The sequence below is a fragment of the Glycine soja genome, chromosome 20 (genome assembly GCF_004193775.1).
Source record: "Glycine soja cultivar W05 chromosome 20, ASM419377v2, whole genome shotgun sequence".
In the NCBI taxonomy this organism is placed as follows: domain Eukaryota; kingdom Viridiplantae; phylum Streptophyta; class Magnoliopsida; order Fabales; family Fabaceae; genus Glycine; species Glycine soja.
In genome coordinates, this window is record NC_041021.1 from 5,629,836 (window position 1) to 5,644,235 (window position 14,400).

General features: G+C 37.9%; 1 long non-coding RNA gene and 1 other non-coding gene across 2 annotated transcripts; one reads left to right on the plus strand and one right to left on the minus strand.

Annotated features, from left to right (window-relative positions):
• The first annotated feature begins 657 nt into the window (after window positions 1-657).
• LOC114403993 lies at window positions 658-764 on the plus strand. The gene has a single exon (XR_003664756.1). It is a non-coding gene; the product is annotated as a small nucleolar RNA R71 (small nucleolar RNA).
• Window positions 765-12,821: 12,057 nt separating this feature from the next.
• On the minus strand, window positions 12,822-13,767 carry LOC114401757. Its single transcript, XR_003664364.1, has 3 exons — window positions 13,498-13,767; window positions 13,192-13,400; window positions 12,822-13,091 (listed from the first exon to the last, which is right to left on the minus strand). It is a non-coding gene; the product is annotated as an uncharacterized LOC114401757 (long non-coding RNA).
• Window positions 13,768-14,400: the final 633 nt, after the last annotated feature.

Sequence of the window (14,400 nt, forward strand, 5' to 3'; positions counted from 1 at the left end):
TCAACTGTTTACTGTTTCTGGGGCTGTTGCTGTTGTTGCTGCTGGATTGGTGGAGGAACGTATGGTCTGCTTGGGCCAGTAGCATTTTGAAAATAAGGCTGTTGTTGTTGTTGCTGCTGCTATTGTGAAGGATTCGACCATCTAAGGTTGGGATGATTCCTCCATCCGGGATTGTACCTGTTGCTGGAGAGGTCATAATTATTCTGTTGTGGCTGATTTTGCTGCTGAGGTTGAGGAGGTCTATTGTAGATGTTTGCAGCATATGCATCAGGCTGTTCAATTGCTTCAGATTGTTGCACAGAAGGGCAAAGGTTTGTGTGGTGGTCGGCAGAGGAGCATAAACCACAGAGTCTGGCGACAGGTGCAGATTTTTTATTCATGGCCAGTTGGGTTACCAAGTTAACCAAGGCATCTAGTTTACCTTCAAGCTTCTTAGTCTCACCTGATGAATTCGTGGATACTTCATGCACTCCTCTAATGACAATAACATCACTTCTGACACTAAATTGCTGGGAGTTTAAAGCCATCTTCTCAATTAAATTTTTGGCTTCAACAGGGGTCATGTCTCCAAGGGCTCTACCACTGGCAGCATCTATCATACTTCTCTCCATGTTGCTGAGTCCTTCATAAAAATATTGGAGAAGAAGATGCTCTGAAATCTGGTGGTGAGGGCAACTGGCACATAATTTCTTAAATCTCTCCCAGTATTCATATAGGCTCTCTCCACTGAGTTGTCTAATACCTGAAATATCCTTTCTGATGGTCGTGGTCCTGGAAGCAGGGAAAGATTTTTCTAAGAATACTCTCTTGAGGTCATCCTAGCTCGTGATGGACCTTGGAGCTAGCAAGGTAATATAGCCAATCCTTTGACACTCCCTCTAAAGAATGAGGAAAGGCCTTAAAAAATATGTGATCCTCTTGGACATCTGGGGGTTTCATGGTGGAGTAGACATTATGGAATTCTTTTAGATGCTTGTGTGGGTCTTCACCTGTAAGGCCATGAAACTTTGGAAGCAAATGAAACAGTCCAGTTTTAAGAACATATGGGACATCCTCATCAGGGTATTGGATGCACAAGCTTTCGTAGGTAAAATCAGGTGCAGCCATTTCCCTTAGAGTCCTCTCACGGGGTGGAGGCTGTGCCATATTCTCAGAATGTACAAAATCAGAATGTTTAAAACTATAATGCTCAAAATCACCAATAACAAAATTATGCTCAGGATGCTCAAAAGGTACTAAATGATGTCTAACTAATCTATGAAATGTCCTATCTATCTCAGGATCAAAGGGTTGAAAGTCAGATGGATTTCCTCTAGTCATACACTAAATTCAGCGTGCACAATTAGTTGCCTTCTTATGCAAGTAACAGTGTAGGTTTGAACTACAGATACCATTAAATGATATCCAAATGACTTGAAATTTTGTGAGCAACCTTATAAAATGATGAGAAGATAGCACAAAAAATTTCAAATGAAAATTCAAAGTCTAACTATATAAGCTAAAAATGATAAGTGAAGAAAAATAAGGGAATAATACTTGGAAAATAAAAAACTTTTGACAGAATTGCAATTTTTGGAAGAAGGAGACCTCAGCCAGCTTATGGCAGGCTGCCACAGCATGGGAAATTTTTTTCTACACCAAATACATATATAACAATAGTCATTCTGATACCCGAAGCAAAAGTTATGACCGTTTGAAGTTTTGACAAAAATCAAATTTGCTACTTTTTTGGAACTTTCAAATCTAACCAAACTAAGGGCTCCAGCTATTTTTCCCACAAAATATGGATCAAAAGAAGTGTCCACAAAAAAATTCAGCCAAAAATAACAACTCTAGCTACCAAAACAAAAAATCCTAATTAATTCAGCAAGGGTGGTCTCTAAAATCCGTCGCTAAGGGATTTCCACTACTACTTAGTTTTGCCGCAAGCAAAAGTGGTCACAAAATCTGTCGCAAAACACTATTCACAGCAAAACACCCAAAACTGAAACAGGGGAAGCGCTTAACAGAAAAACTAAAACAGAACACACTAAACAAAATACCAAGACACTAAACAACACTAACTAACACACACACTAACACGACTCTAGCTATTATGAACCTTTGGACACTGCTCCCCGGCAACGATGCCAAATTTGATCGAGGCCGTACCCAAATTGCGGGGGGGGGGGGGGGGTGTTTGCTTTTGTAAATTAAATAGCGAGTAAAATTGAATTAGAAAAAATATCAGAATTAAAAACGTTGCTTCCCCTTGATTCACATTAAGAATGAACGTAAATTAAGCGCAGAGACAATTAATCAAGCACTAAGCATGCATGAATTAATAGCAACAAATTTAGAGTAATCAGTGAAGAGGAAAAACTGAATAGAATTTAACAGTAATAATAGAACCTCAAAGAGAACTGCGCTTGATCCTTAAGAGAAAGCAACATTGGGGACTTAGCCTTCCATTAATCAATAGAGACCGAACTTATAAATTGAAGAACAAAATTTTATTGCTATTGGAATTGTAAAACGAGAAGATGTCTCAAAGAAAAGCCTAAAACTAAAAAAATGAAAATAGGAGAGAGAGAAGAGAGAGGAGAGAAGAGAGGGCTAAACTAGAACCTTGGTGCTGTTATATAGTTTTCCAGCCCCAAAGCTTACAAATCTGTTTTAAATCCAAGCCCATAAATAAAATAAAATCAAATCTAGATAAGATAAGATAAGATAAGATTTAATTTTGTAAAATAAAATAGTCTGCCCTCTTCAAGTCCAAGCCCAATTCTGGATTCAAGCCCAATGCTTCATTAATTCCTGAAATTAGATTAAAAACATCAAATTAGCTGAATGGGCCCAAATAATAAAACTACCTAATTAATTTGAAAATTAAGACTAATCAGTACTTAAAATGGTGCAAAAAAGGGTTAAGAAATAGGAGAAAATATTGGCACATCACTAAGCCAGCACTTGAACTTGTTTCTGATTTTGTAGAACTTGAAGGGATTAATGAGGAGACTGAAGATGACAAGGAAGAAGAGACACCAATAAAAGAGAAAGAAAAAGAAAGAATAAAAGAAGAAGAAAAAGAAAAAGAAAAAAAGTTGAAAAATGAAAAACAAAAAGAGAAAGTTGTTGATGATGAGATGAGGAAAGGCAAGAGTGAGGCAAACATTGACAAGAAGAAGGATACTACTCCAAATGAAGGCAAGGAAGTACCTTATCCTTTGGTACCTTCCTGGAAAGAGAAAGAAAGACATTTGGCTAGATTTCTTGATATCTTCAAGAAACTGGAAATTACTTTACCCTTTGGAGAAACACTTCAACAGATGTCACTCTATGCCAAATTTTTAAAAGATAGGTTGACAAAGAAGAACCAGTACATCCACAGTGACAAAATTGTGGTGGAAGGCAATTGTAGTGCTGTAATTCAACGCATTCTTCCACCAAAGCACAAAGATCCTAGAGCTATCACGATACTGTGTTCCATTGGGGAGGTTGTTGTACGAAAAGCTCTCATAGACTTGGGAGCCAGTATCAACTTAATGCCTCTTTCCATGTGCCGATGACTTGGAGAGATAGAGATAATACCTACATGCATGACCCTCCAGTTAGTTGATCGCTCCATCGCAAGACCATATGGAGTGATTGAAGATGTTTTGGTGAAGGTGAAACACCTTATATTCCCAGCTGATTTTGTTGTGATAGACATAGAAGAGGATGCTGATATTCCTCTCATTCTTGGTCGCCCATTCATGTCTACTGCAAGTTGTGTGGTAGATATAGGAAAGAAGATGTTGCAAATGGGCATAGAAGATTAGAAAATCAGCTTTGATTTATTTCATAAAGATAAAGAGCCACATGACTGGAATGTCTGTTTTAAAGTTCATGTGATGGAGGAAAGAAGACCTAAGAAGAAAGTCCTTGAAGTGGGAACATTATTGGATCCTGGATAACAGAATGATGCGTCAAGCTAATGACGTTAAAGAAGCGCTTACTGGGAGGCAACCCAACTTTTCTTTCCCTTCTCTATCTTCATTTTTATTTCTTGCATGTAGTTAGGACATCTTGCTTGTGATTATGATTGATTTCAGCTTGTTTAGTAATGAACAAAAAGGGTTTTTAAAATTATGTGTGAAGAGATAAGCATAAAATGACTTACAAAGTTTTTAGATTGCTTATCCGCTAAGCATAAATCTTGCGCTAAGCGCCATCTCTTCACACGCTAAGTCGAGCTTGCTCGAGCTAAGTGCAAAGACCCCTGATTGATTTGCCAAATGGTTCAGGTAAGCGCACATCACTGCGCTAAGCCCAACATCTTCACTGTAAGTTGCACCTTAAGCAGTGGGCTTAGCATGGATGATGCACTAAGCGCCACTTCCTCTCTGTGAAAATTTATTATAGCTGCGCTAAGCGCGCCATCCTACGCTAAGCCCCAGATCCATTTTGTAAGTTGAGCTTAGCGGGGAAGGATGTGCTAAGCGCCAACATCATTTTGTTTTGAAGACATTGGAAGTGCGCTTAGCGTAGGTAGTGGCGCTAAGCCTGAATTACTCACTATAAGTTGAAGCTTGATGTACGCTAAGCCTCGCATCTCAGGCTAAGCGCATGTTGCAGAAAGATTTTTGGTGTTGCAGAAAGCGCTAAGCGCCGCTGCTGCGCTAAGCCCCAAATGCTTACTAGAAGTTACAACTTCAAGTTGGGCTTAGCGCGAGGCTAGGCTAAGCGCCAGTGTTTTAAACTCAAACGTCACTGTTAGACAAGTGGCCTCAGATATCTTAAGAAGGGGGGGTTGAATTAAGATATTCCAAACTACTTCCCCAATTAAAAATCTATTTCACTTTTTATTCAAGTTATAAATTCCCTTAATAATGAACTTCTTAAATATTGATTCAAATAAAACAATTTGAATATGAATATAAAGCAATAATAAACAAAGGAGATTAAGGGAAGAAAAAGTGCAAACTCAGATTTATACTGGTTCGGCCACACCCTTGTGCCTACGTCCAGTCCCCAAGCAACCCGCTTGAGAGTTCCACTATCTTGTAAATTCCTTTTACAAGTTCTAAACACACAAGGACAATCCTTCCTTTGTGTTTAGAATTCCTTTACAACAAGAGACCCACGGTCTCTTAATCCCTTAGAGAATGAGGAGAAGAAGAAGAATGAATCTCTCTAGAAAGAGATAGATTTTACAGATTGAGCACTCAAATAATTCCTTAATGAATTGCAATTGAATTGACCAAGGAATTCTTAAGAGGATAAAATGATTTTTGCTCTTTGAGAGGATAAACACTTGTTGTTCTGAAAAACTCTGAGCAAATTCGTGTTATAAGTCACATATATATAGACCATTGGTGGTCATGAATAAAGCCTTTGAAAAGTTGTGACTCTTAGAAATATTTTCTGAAAATCCTGTCTGGTAATCGATTACAGAAATTGTGTAATCGATTACAGCTTTTAAAATTTGAATTAAAACGTTTATTAACTGGTGGTAATCGATTACCAAAATTGTGTAATCGATTACACAATCTAAAATTTCGAATTCAAATTTTAGTAGTTGTTATAAAACATATTTGGCCACTGGTAATCGATTACATCCTCTGGTAATCGATTACCAGAGAGTAAATCCTTTGAAAAACACTTTTTTTAATTTAAATTACTTGGCCAAACCTTTTGCTAATTCAATTAGGAATTCCCTTCCTAATATACTAGTGATCATCTTGATGTTGTGACTTGTAATCTTGAAGTATTGTCTTGAATTTAATCTTGAAAAGCCCATTTGCATCAATTGCATCATATCATCATGATCATCATCAAAACACCAAAGGCAATTGCATCTACAGTCACGTTGGCATGCTAAGTGCAACTGTGTGCTAAGCGCGCCATACAAATTTCAGTTTTTTTAAAAAGTAGAGGCAAAGGCACTTGGGTTGCTACCTTGGCACCCAAACCTTTGTACTCTCTCATCCCTGAGCATTTCTATTTCTGCTGTGTGGTTATTGTAGAAGCAAAGCTTCATGGAGAATCAAAGGTGATTCAAAGGTGTTTTGATTATAACAATGATGATAACAAAAGATGATGACAAAAAGCTCAAAGATCAATCAAAGAACAACTCAAGTGAATTAAGAACAATTCAAGAGTTCAAGAAAAGAATCAAGAAGAATTCAAGACTCGAGAAGAAAGCCTAGAATCAAGAATCAAGATTCAAGGTTCAAGATCTCAAGAATCAAGATCAAGATTCAAGACTCAAGATTCAAGAATGAAGATAAGACTCAATCAAGATAAGTATTAAAAAGTTTTTCAAAATTTTGAATAGCACATGAGTTTTTGACAAAACCTTTTACCAAAGAGTTTTTACACTCTGGTAATCGATTACCATATTGTTGTAATTGATTACCAGTAGCAAAATGGTTTTGAAAAAGTTTTCAAATTGAATTTACAACGTTCCAATTATTTTCAAAATGTTGTAATCGATTACAATATTTTGGTAATCGATTACCAGTGCCTTTGAACGTTGAAATTCAAACTCAAATGTGAAGAGTCACATCCTTTCACTTAAAAGCCTTGTGTAATCGATTACACTAATTTGGTAATCGATTACCAGTGGTTGTTTCTGAATAAATCAAAAGCTGTAACTCTTCAAATGGTTTTTGACTTTTTCAAATTAGTTTTAAGCTTTTCTAAAAGTTATAACTCTTCAAAATGGTTCTCTTGACTAGACATGAAGAGTCTATAAAAGCAAGACTTTGTTTTGTATTTTCAATCAATCTTTCTATCAATTCATCTCAATCATTCTTTCAATATTTTCTTTCATCTCTTTCAACAGTTGTTCTGTTTCATCTTCTCTTCATCTTTCTAAAAGTTTTTGTTCAAAACTTTCTCTTCCAAGAAAAGTTCTTTGTTCAAAAACTTGTGTTATTCATCTTTTTCATTCCCTTCTCCCTTTGCCAAAATGAATTCGTCAAGGACTAACCGCCTGAATTCTTTTTGTGTCTCTCTTCTCCCTTTTCCAAAAGAACGAAGGACTAACCACCTGAATTCTTTTGTGTCTCCCTTCTCCCTTGTCAAAGAATTCAAAACGACATAGTCTGAGAATTCTTTTGATTCTTCCCATTCCCTAATACAAAAGTGTTCAAAGGACTAACCGCCTGAGAATTCTTTTGTATCCCCATTCACAAAGTATCAAAGGTTTAACATCCTAAGATCTTTGTCTCGACACATTGGAGGGCACATCCTTTGTGGTACAAGTAGAGGGTACATCTACTTGGGCTTGACTGAAAACAAGAGAGGGTACATCTCTTGTGGATCAGTTCTAGTGGAGGGTACATCCCTTGTGGATCTTTGCATGTAAAAGGATTTTTACAAGGTTGAAAGAAATCTCAAGGACCGCAGGTCGCTTGGGGACTGGATGTAGGCACGGGTTGTTACCGAACCAGTATAAAAACTCTTGTGTGTTTGTTTCCTTCTTCCCTACTCTTTTACTTTCCGCTGTGCATTTAATTTTCGCTTTTACTTTCTGTTAAGTTTCTATTCTACTCCTCATTCTCTTAACAATTTAGTAAAAGCCTTAGAAAAGTAATTTTTAATTATTAAAGGTTTAGGAATAATTAATTCAACCCCCCTTCTTAATTATTATGAGGCCACTCAATCCAACACTTATCTGCCCCACTGTATTCCCTTGCTTCTTCACACTCTGCATTACACAATCTAAGTAAGTTACTTGATTTCACTTTTGCTTTGTATTTCATTCTTCACACCTTAGGATAGAGGATTTATGTTTTCTTAGTTAGCATTGTTGTTAGGTTAAGTTACTTAGTTTTAGGGTTAGGTATTTTAGGACCTTAGGTAGTTTAGAAGTCCATTAGGGGCAATATGGTTAAAAAGGGGTGAAAACCCCTGAGTATCTTCTGGGATTCGCAATGAACGCACTAAGTGCGCCTACTGCGCTTAGCCTGTTCATCGCAACTGTTAAAATTTTTCAGATTTCTGATGATCGCGCTAAGTGAACCATGTCGCGCTAAGCGCGTTCCTCTTGGCTGTTGAACCAAAATGATGTAGACGCTAAGTGCGCCTGTGCGCTAAGCGTCAATGGTATACTGAGATACCCAGTGTAGTTCAGGCGCTAAGCCCAACTTGCTGAGCTGAGCGCCACTTAGGTTATGTTTCTTTAACCTTTGTAATAAGGCTAAGCGCGCCTATGTGCTAAGCCTCAATGTCTCTCTATTGAGGCTGAGCTAAGTGCCAGCATGTGGCGCTAAGCCCTAGTTCTATACTCTTTCTAAAAATTGTAGACTTAGGCTAAGCGCCTCTGTGCGCTAAGCCTATTCTGCAGAAAGAAATGTTCTCTGTGTCTTGAAGCTAAGCACCAGCTTGCTGCGCTTAGCGCTTGTGTTAATTTCATAAGGCGCACTAAGCGCCCAGCTCTGTTTTCAGTTTAATTTTTCTATTTTCTTGAGAATAAACTTGTTCTAATCTTATGTGTTTTGTCTTATATTTTGCAGATGGCTTCTAGGAAAAGAAAGGCACCATCTACACCCACCCAAGTTAGATTTGACAGATCAAGATTCACTTCTCAAGAGGCATGGGAAAGATACACAGATGTTATTGTGCCTAGGAAGCTTTTGCCAGAGAGGAACGTGGTGGTCTACTATACAGAGTTCGATGAGTTCAAGGAGGAACTCGAAAGGAGCCACTAGGATGAGGAGTTGACTGACTTTGGGGATGGCAACATTGATGTTGCCATTGTGAAGGAATTCTACGCCAACCTCTATGACCTCAAGGACAAATCACCTAAGCAGGTGAGGGTGAGAGGTCATCTAATTAAATTTGATGAGGATACGCTAAATACTTTCTTGAAGACCCCTATTATTGTGGAAGAGGGGGAATCACTCTGTGCTTATTCCACATTTGCACTCTTGAGGCTTGATCCTCAGGAGTTGGCTGCTAAGCTCTGTATCCCAGGGAGGGGATTCGAGCTTAATGCTGATGAGCAGCCCTTGAAGATTTTGAGGAAGAACATGACCACCTTAGCTCAGACATGGAGTGTTCTTTCCTTCTCTAACTCGATTCCCACCTCCCACACTTCTGATGTCACTCTTGACAGGGACAAACTCATTTATGGTATCATTATGAAGATGGACATGAATGTGGGGTACACATACAATTCAGGAGGAGGAGGCTAGAACTTTATGTAAGGCTAGGGGAGTTCAGTCTGACTCTAGATCCCTGGAGAGCCTGAGTCCCGCCATTAATTTGACTTACATTAAGAAGAACTGTTGGAATCTCGATGATCCAATAGTAACTTTCAGGGGACCTAAGAAGCCCAGAGGACCTAGGTACACATACAACTCAGGAGAAGGAGGCTACTCTAGAGTAGGTTCCAGAGCCATCTCCAGCCCCTGCGCATGCACCTGATGATGCCACACAAGTGGTGGAGCCTGAGCAGACTGCTCATGATTCTTTAGTAGCTTCAGCACTGGATCTTAATAAAGACCAACCACAAGAGGAGTGAGACGTTTAAATTTTTTGCATTATGAACACTTTAGTTTAATTTTAGTTATTTTATGATTTATGTCATTTAAATTTCAGCTTTTATGTTTCAATATTTTAATTTCAGTAGCATAGTTGTTTGTGTGCTTGAACAAAAAGCTTGATTGAACAATGGATTGATTGAACATTGTATGCAGTGGCTTGTTTGGTATGGAATGAGTGTTTGGAAATGATTTGGTTGAGCAGATGTATGAATTGACTAGATTGGGATGATTGGATGATTGTTTGGATCAAGTTTGCAGTCATTAGAAGAGAATGAGCATATGATTGGAATTATGTCTGAAAATGTTTGTCGATTGTCAGATTGATTGTGAAGGAATGCATTAACCGTATACCGGTGAGAGTGTGATCTTTAAAATTTTGAGAGAAACGACTATCATTTAGTGTTGATTTTTGCGTGAATCTATAAAGTATGGATTGGATGCATGAACTTGAGGATGATGAAGGCCATGTTTGATTATGAATAACTACTTAGCCAAAAAGCTAACCTTGTGATTGAATGAATTATCCCTTGCACCCAGTTTGAGTTAAATGAATTGATTGATTGATTAAACCTTGAGCCTATTCAGTTGTATCTTCTGCTACCTTATTTTAGGTTGTAGGAGAGCATCATCCACAGAAGATTGTTCAAGGCAAATTTGTCCCAAATTTAGGGGAGGTATTATCAAGGTAAATTTGTTTCACATTTGGGGGAGGCACTGGGTAAGGATTGAAATGGTCAAAGAAAATAGTATATACACACTACTTTTGTTCTCTAAAAAAAAACTGTAAGTATAAATTAAGTTAATAAGTGTGTACACTATAAATTCAGGTATGAAATCTAAGTGCCTAAGAAAAAGGGCAAGTATGGGGAAGGAATGAATGAAAAAGTGAAGGTTATTCTATGGATGATGTTCAGTTCATATGGTTGATGTTCAGTTCATATGATTGACGTCCTTGATGAATCAAACACCATTTTCTTTTGATTGGCCACTGTCTTTGTCACTTGAGGACAAGTGAACTGTTCTTTCTTTGCTTGAGGACAAGCAAAACTGTAAATTTGGGGGAGTTTGTTAGTCGCTTCATACAACTAACTTTTGTATAGAAATCATTTTCCAAAGCTTGTATAGTTCCCCAATTTATGGTTATTTTGTAGTGATTTTTGTAAATAAATCTTGTTTTATGGTTAATGTTGTCTCTAGAACATTTCCATTAGATTTAATGATGAAATCTGTGCATTTTCAGGTGAAAAAAAGGCTAAGTTTTGAATTGCAAAATTTAGCAGTGGGGCTAAGCCTCAGCAATTCAAAACTTAGCCTCTTTTTCACCTGAAAATGTGCTTAGCACAAAGGAGAATCTGGCAGAGCATCAGCATTAAAGCTGCGCACTAAGTGCGAGATCAATGCACTAAGCACAACAGGTGCCTTCAGCCAGGCTAAGCTCGAGACTGGCACTAAGCCCAATTTCACTTACTTGCACTAAGCGCGAGGGTGGCACTAAGCGCAGCGTCGCAATTTCAGAGCCTATTTAAAGCTTGTCTTGTGCAGAATTAGGGTACCAACTTTTATGAAATTTTGAGGACAGCGTGCAGAACGGCCAAGGCACAGAATTCGAGAGCAGCCACAGGCCTATTTGGGAAAAGAGCCCTAGAAGCAGAAAAGAGGAGTAGCTTGTGCATTGAAGCCTAGGTTTTGTCATTTGAGAGATTATTGAGTAGAGAGTGAGTGTGAGATGCTGAGAAGAGGAAGAGGAATCCCCCTTCTTGTGTAAGGAACTATCATTCTCTACTTTTAATCTCATTTATTGTTAGGGTTTCTTTGTAATGGCTGGCTAAACACCCTAGTTGGGGATTTCTAATGAACAACTGATGTAAATACCTAATATCAAATTGATTATGTTTTCCGTGTTCAATGCTTCCCTCAATGCTTAATGTTTGTATGCTTTTGGTCTGATCACCCATTTGTGTGCACAGTTAGGTGACTTTAGCATTGGGAAATGTACTGTTGCCTTAGAACTTGATTGAAGCAGGATTGAAAGTTAGCCTTACATGAGGGATCTGGGGGTTAAGTATTGGTCTTAATTATGTTGTTAGAATAATAATGTTTAGTTTAGGCCTAGTCTTACATGAGGGATCTGCGGACGAAGCTTAGGCTAAATTAGGCTAAACTTAGGAAGCTACTTGAGCTGCGTCTAGTCTTACATGAGGGATCTGCGGACGAAGCTTGGGTATTCAGCCTGACGAGGGATCAAGGGTTTAGTAATGTAGGCTACAACATAGAATACAAGAGCATGATTGATTAGAGAAATATATTTCTATGCATCAGCTTGTTTGTTAGGAAGACCCAACAAATCTACCTACTGCTGTTATTTTATTTACCTTGCATTTTATAGTTTTAGCATACAAGTTTAGTTTAAATTCTGCTTGAAATTATCACTTATACATGTTCTCTCAACAATGCTTCAATTCTGAACTTAATTCATGCTAACATTAGTTCCATGCGTTCAATACTCAGATTCATCTGTTTTAATTTTAAATACTTGATGATCCGATGCGCTTTCTGGTTAAACTCCCCATTGAAATTTCCATGAGACATAAATGCACAAAAAGTAACTGCAGTGGGGAGTCATCAGTTGGGTTCACTTATCTGTGTACATATTAGATTAGGATTTCATTATTTTTGGTCCTTGTATTTTACGGCACCTAGACTAGTTTTTGTATTAGGGGTATTTTTGTAATTTCACATGCATTAAGTGAATATTTGATGTGTGTGTTGGGCAATAAATTTAATTGGATTGGGCTTCACCCAACTCACCTGTGCACCTAATACCTGTATATCCGCCTCAATGGGGGGTGAGTATTGTGATCCCCTTTAGGATAACTTAATTTTGATGGCCTCCTTCAACTTCTGTTTCATTTTTTTTGGACTTCATTTGTTTTCTTCTTCCAACTCATTCCTCCACTCTTCCTTAAGGTTTCTGATTATCTCATTCTTCCACTCTTCCTTAAGGCTACCAATTATCTCAATCAACTGTTGTTGGGTGATGGATATGGAGGAATTGCTGGAGGCATATGATGCCCTTCCAAAGTAGTGATTGATTTTCACACTAGATCCCAGTGCACGAACATGACCTGCATGCTCCGGTCGCCCAATGACAGTATTGAGTATGTCTTCACGACCTTGGGGAACAAAGCTACCCTTTGTCGTCTATTCTTGTAATGAGTCCTATAACAAACACGACATTGAAAAACATCAAATGAGGTGGCTATTATAATACAAAAAAATAAGATTCAAATTATATGTTAAGCATAAACTCATAATTCTATTAGATATTTCTTGTGCCGCCTGAGATGTCATTTGCCCATATCGCTTTGAATGGGCCATCTTCCACTTAACATGTCTTTCAATGGGAGATGGAGGGTCCTCAATCAATGGTGTATTCTTAGTCAGCATTGCCTCCTCTTGTCTTGTCTTCCTTTTCTCGTCTAATAACTTATTTTCAAGCAAATCATAACCACCATGAGAAAGTATGTGGGGGCAGTCACTATATTTTTGTATCTTCTGTGCCTTTTTCCTAATTCCCTGTCATACAACATATAGAGTTTGCATGTATTTAATTCAAATAATGAAATGATACATTTCAATTGAAAATTAAAGCAAAACACATTGTCATCTAACCTACCAGGTAGGGGTCTTGCGACTTACAGCAAATTCCTCCCATGTTTATGGATCGAGACCATATTTTATAGAAGGATCCTATTTATCTTCACCCTTAGTGTCAGCATACACAAATTTTGTGGTCAGGGAAGATTGGAATTGCCTCCATCTAGTGGCCACCGTCGACGTGACCTTCTTCTTGCCAGTTAGTGCTTCTGGGATATCAAATTTGGCCTACATAAGAGATTGTTGTGTAACAGTTATAGAATGTTAACATTTTCAAGTGTTCATAACACAAAATTAAATACACCTCCATGTTAAGTGGACTTACCAAAATGTCATCCCATACTAGGTCCTTATAGATTTTGATGCATCTTTCCAATTGTTATGTACAATAGGAATTTTTTTCTCTAGCTACAACCCCCAGATAGCTCTATGTGGGCCTGATCCTTTCCCTGTTGCAGGATCAACGTTAACTGTTGGTCTGGGCTGATTCGCGGTTCTTAAATTCTACCTTCTTAGCCATGTGGATTGTCTACTCTTCCTAGACGTAGCCTTTGAATGACCATCTGAAGATGAAGGGGACCTTGGCGGTGTTCCCATGACCCTGTGTAAATAAAACAAATTCATTAATGTAAATCTATTACAAATAGCATACATTGGTTAAAAATTATAAATATGCATATTAAATAAATTTGTTACAAATAACATAATATGATAAACATTACTTTGCCTGCTGCATAATTACGTAGAAATGTTCTCCCATAAACCTTCATCATGATCATTACGATTTGCATGTATGTCATCCACCTCGTTTTCTTCAATTATTGAAGGCATTTTGTGGAAAAAGATGGCATCTCACAAATGTCAAGTGTTGAATCATCATTCTGGTGACTGATACCAATTGGTCTTACTTGTAGAACCACTGACAATCTTGAATCACACGGATCTTGGATGTAAAACACATTTCTGGTTTATTCTGCCATAATGAAAGGTTCTTCCTTGTAAGCCACCTTATTAAGGTTAACTAAAGTAAATCCCAATGGATCTCAATGCACACTTGTATTTCCATTAACCCACTTACATTTAAAAACAGGCACTCTAAATTGACTATAATCAAGCTCTCAAATTTAATCAGTCACTCCAAAGTAAGGCATTGAGGCTTGAATCGGGTTATTATATGATGCGCTACAAAAGTGTTCAGAATCAACCTTAAGACTCACCCAACTATTTT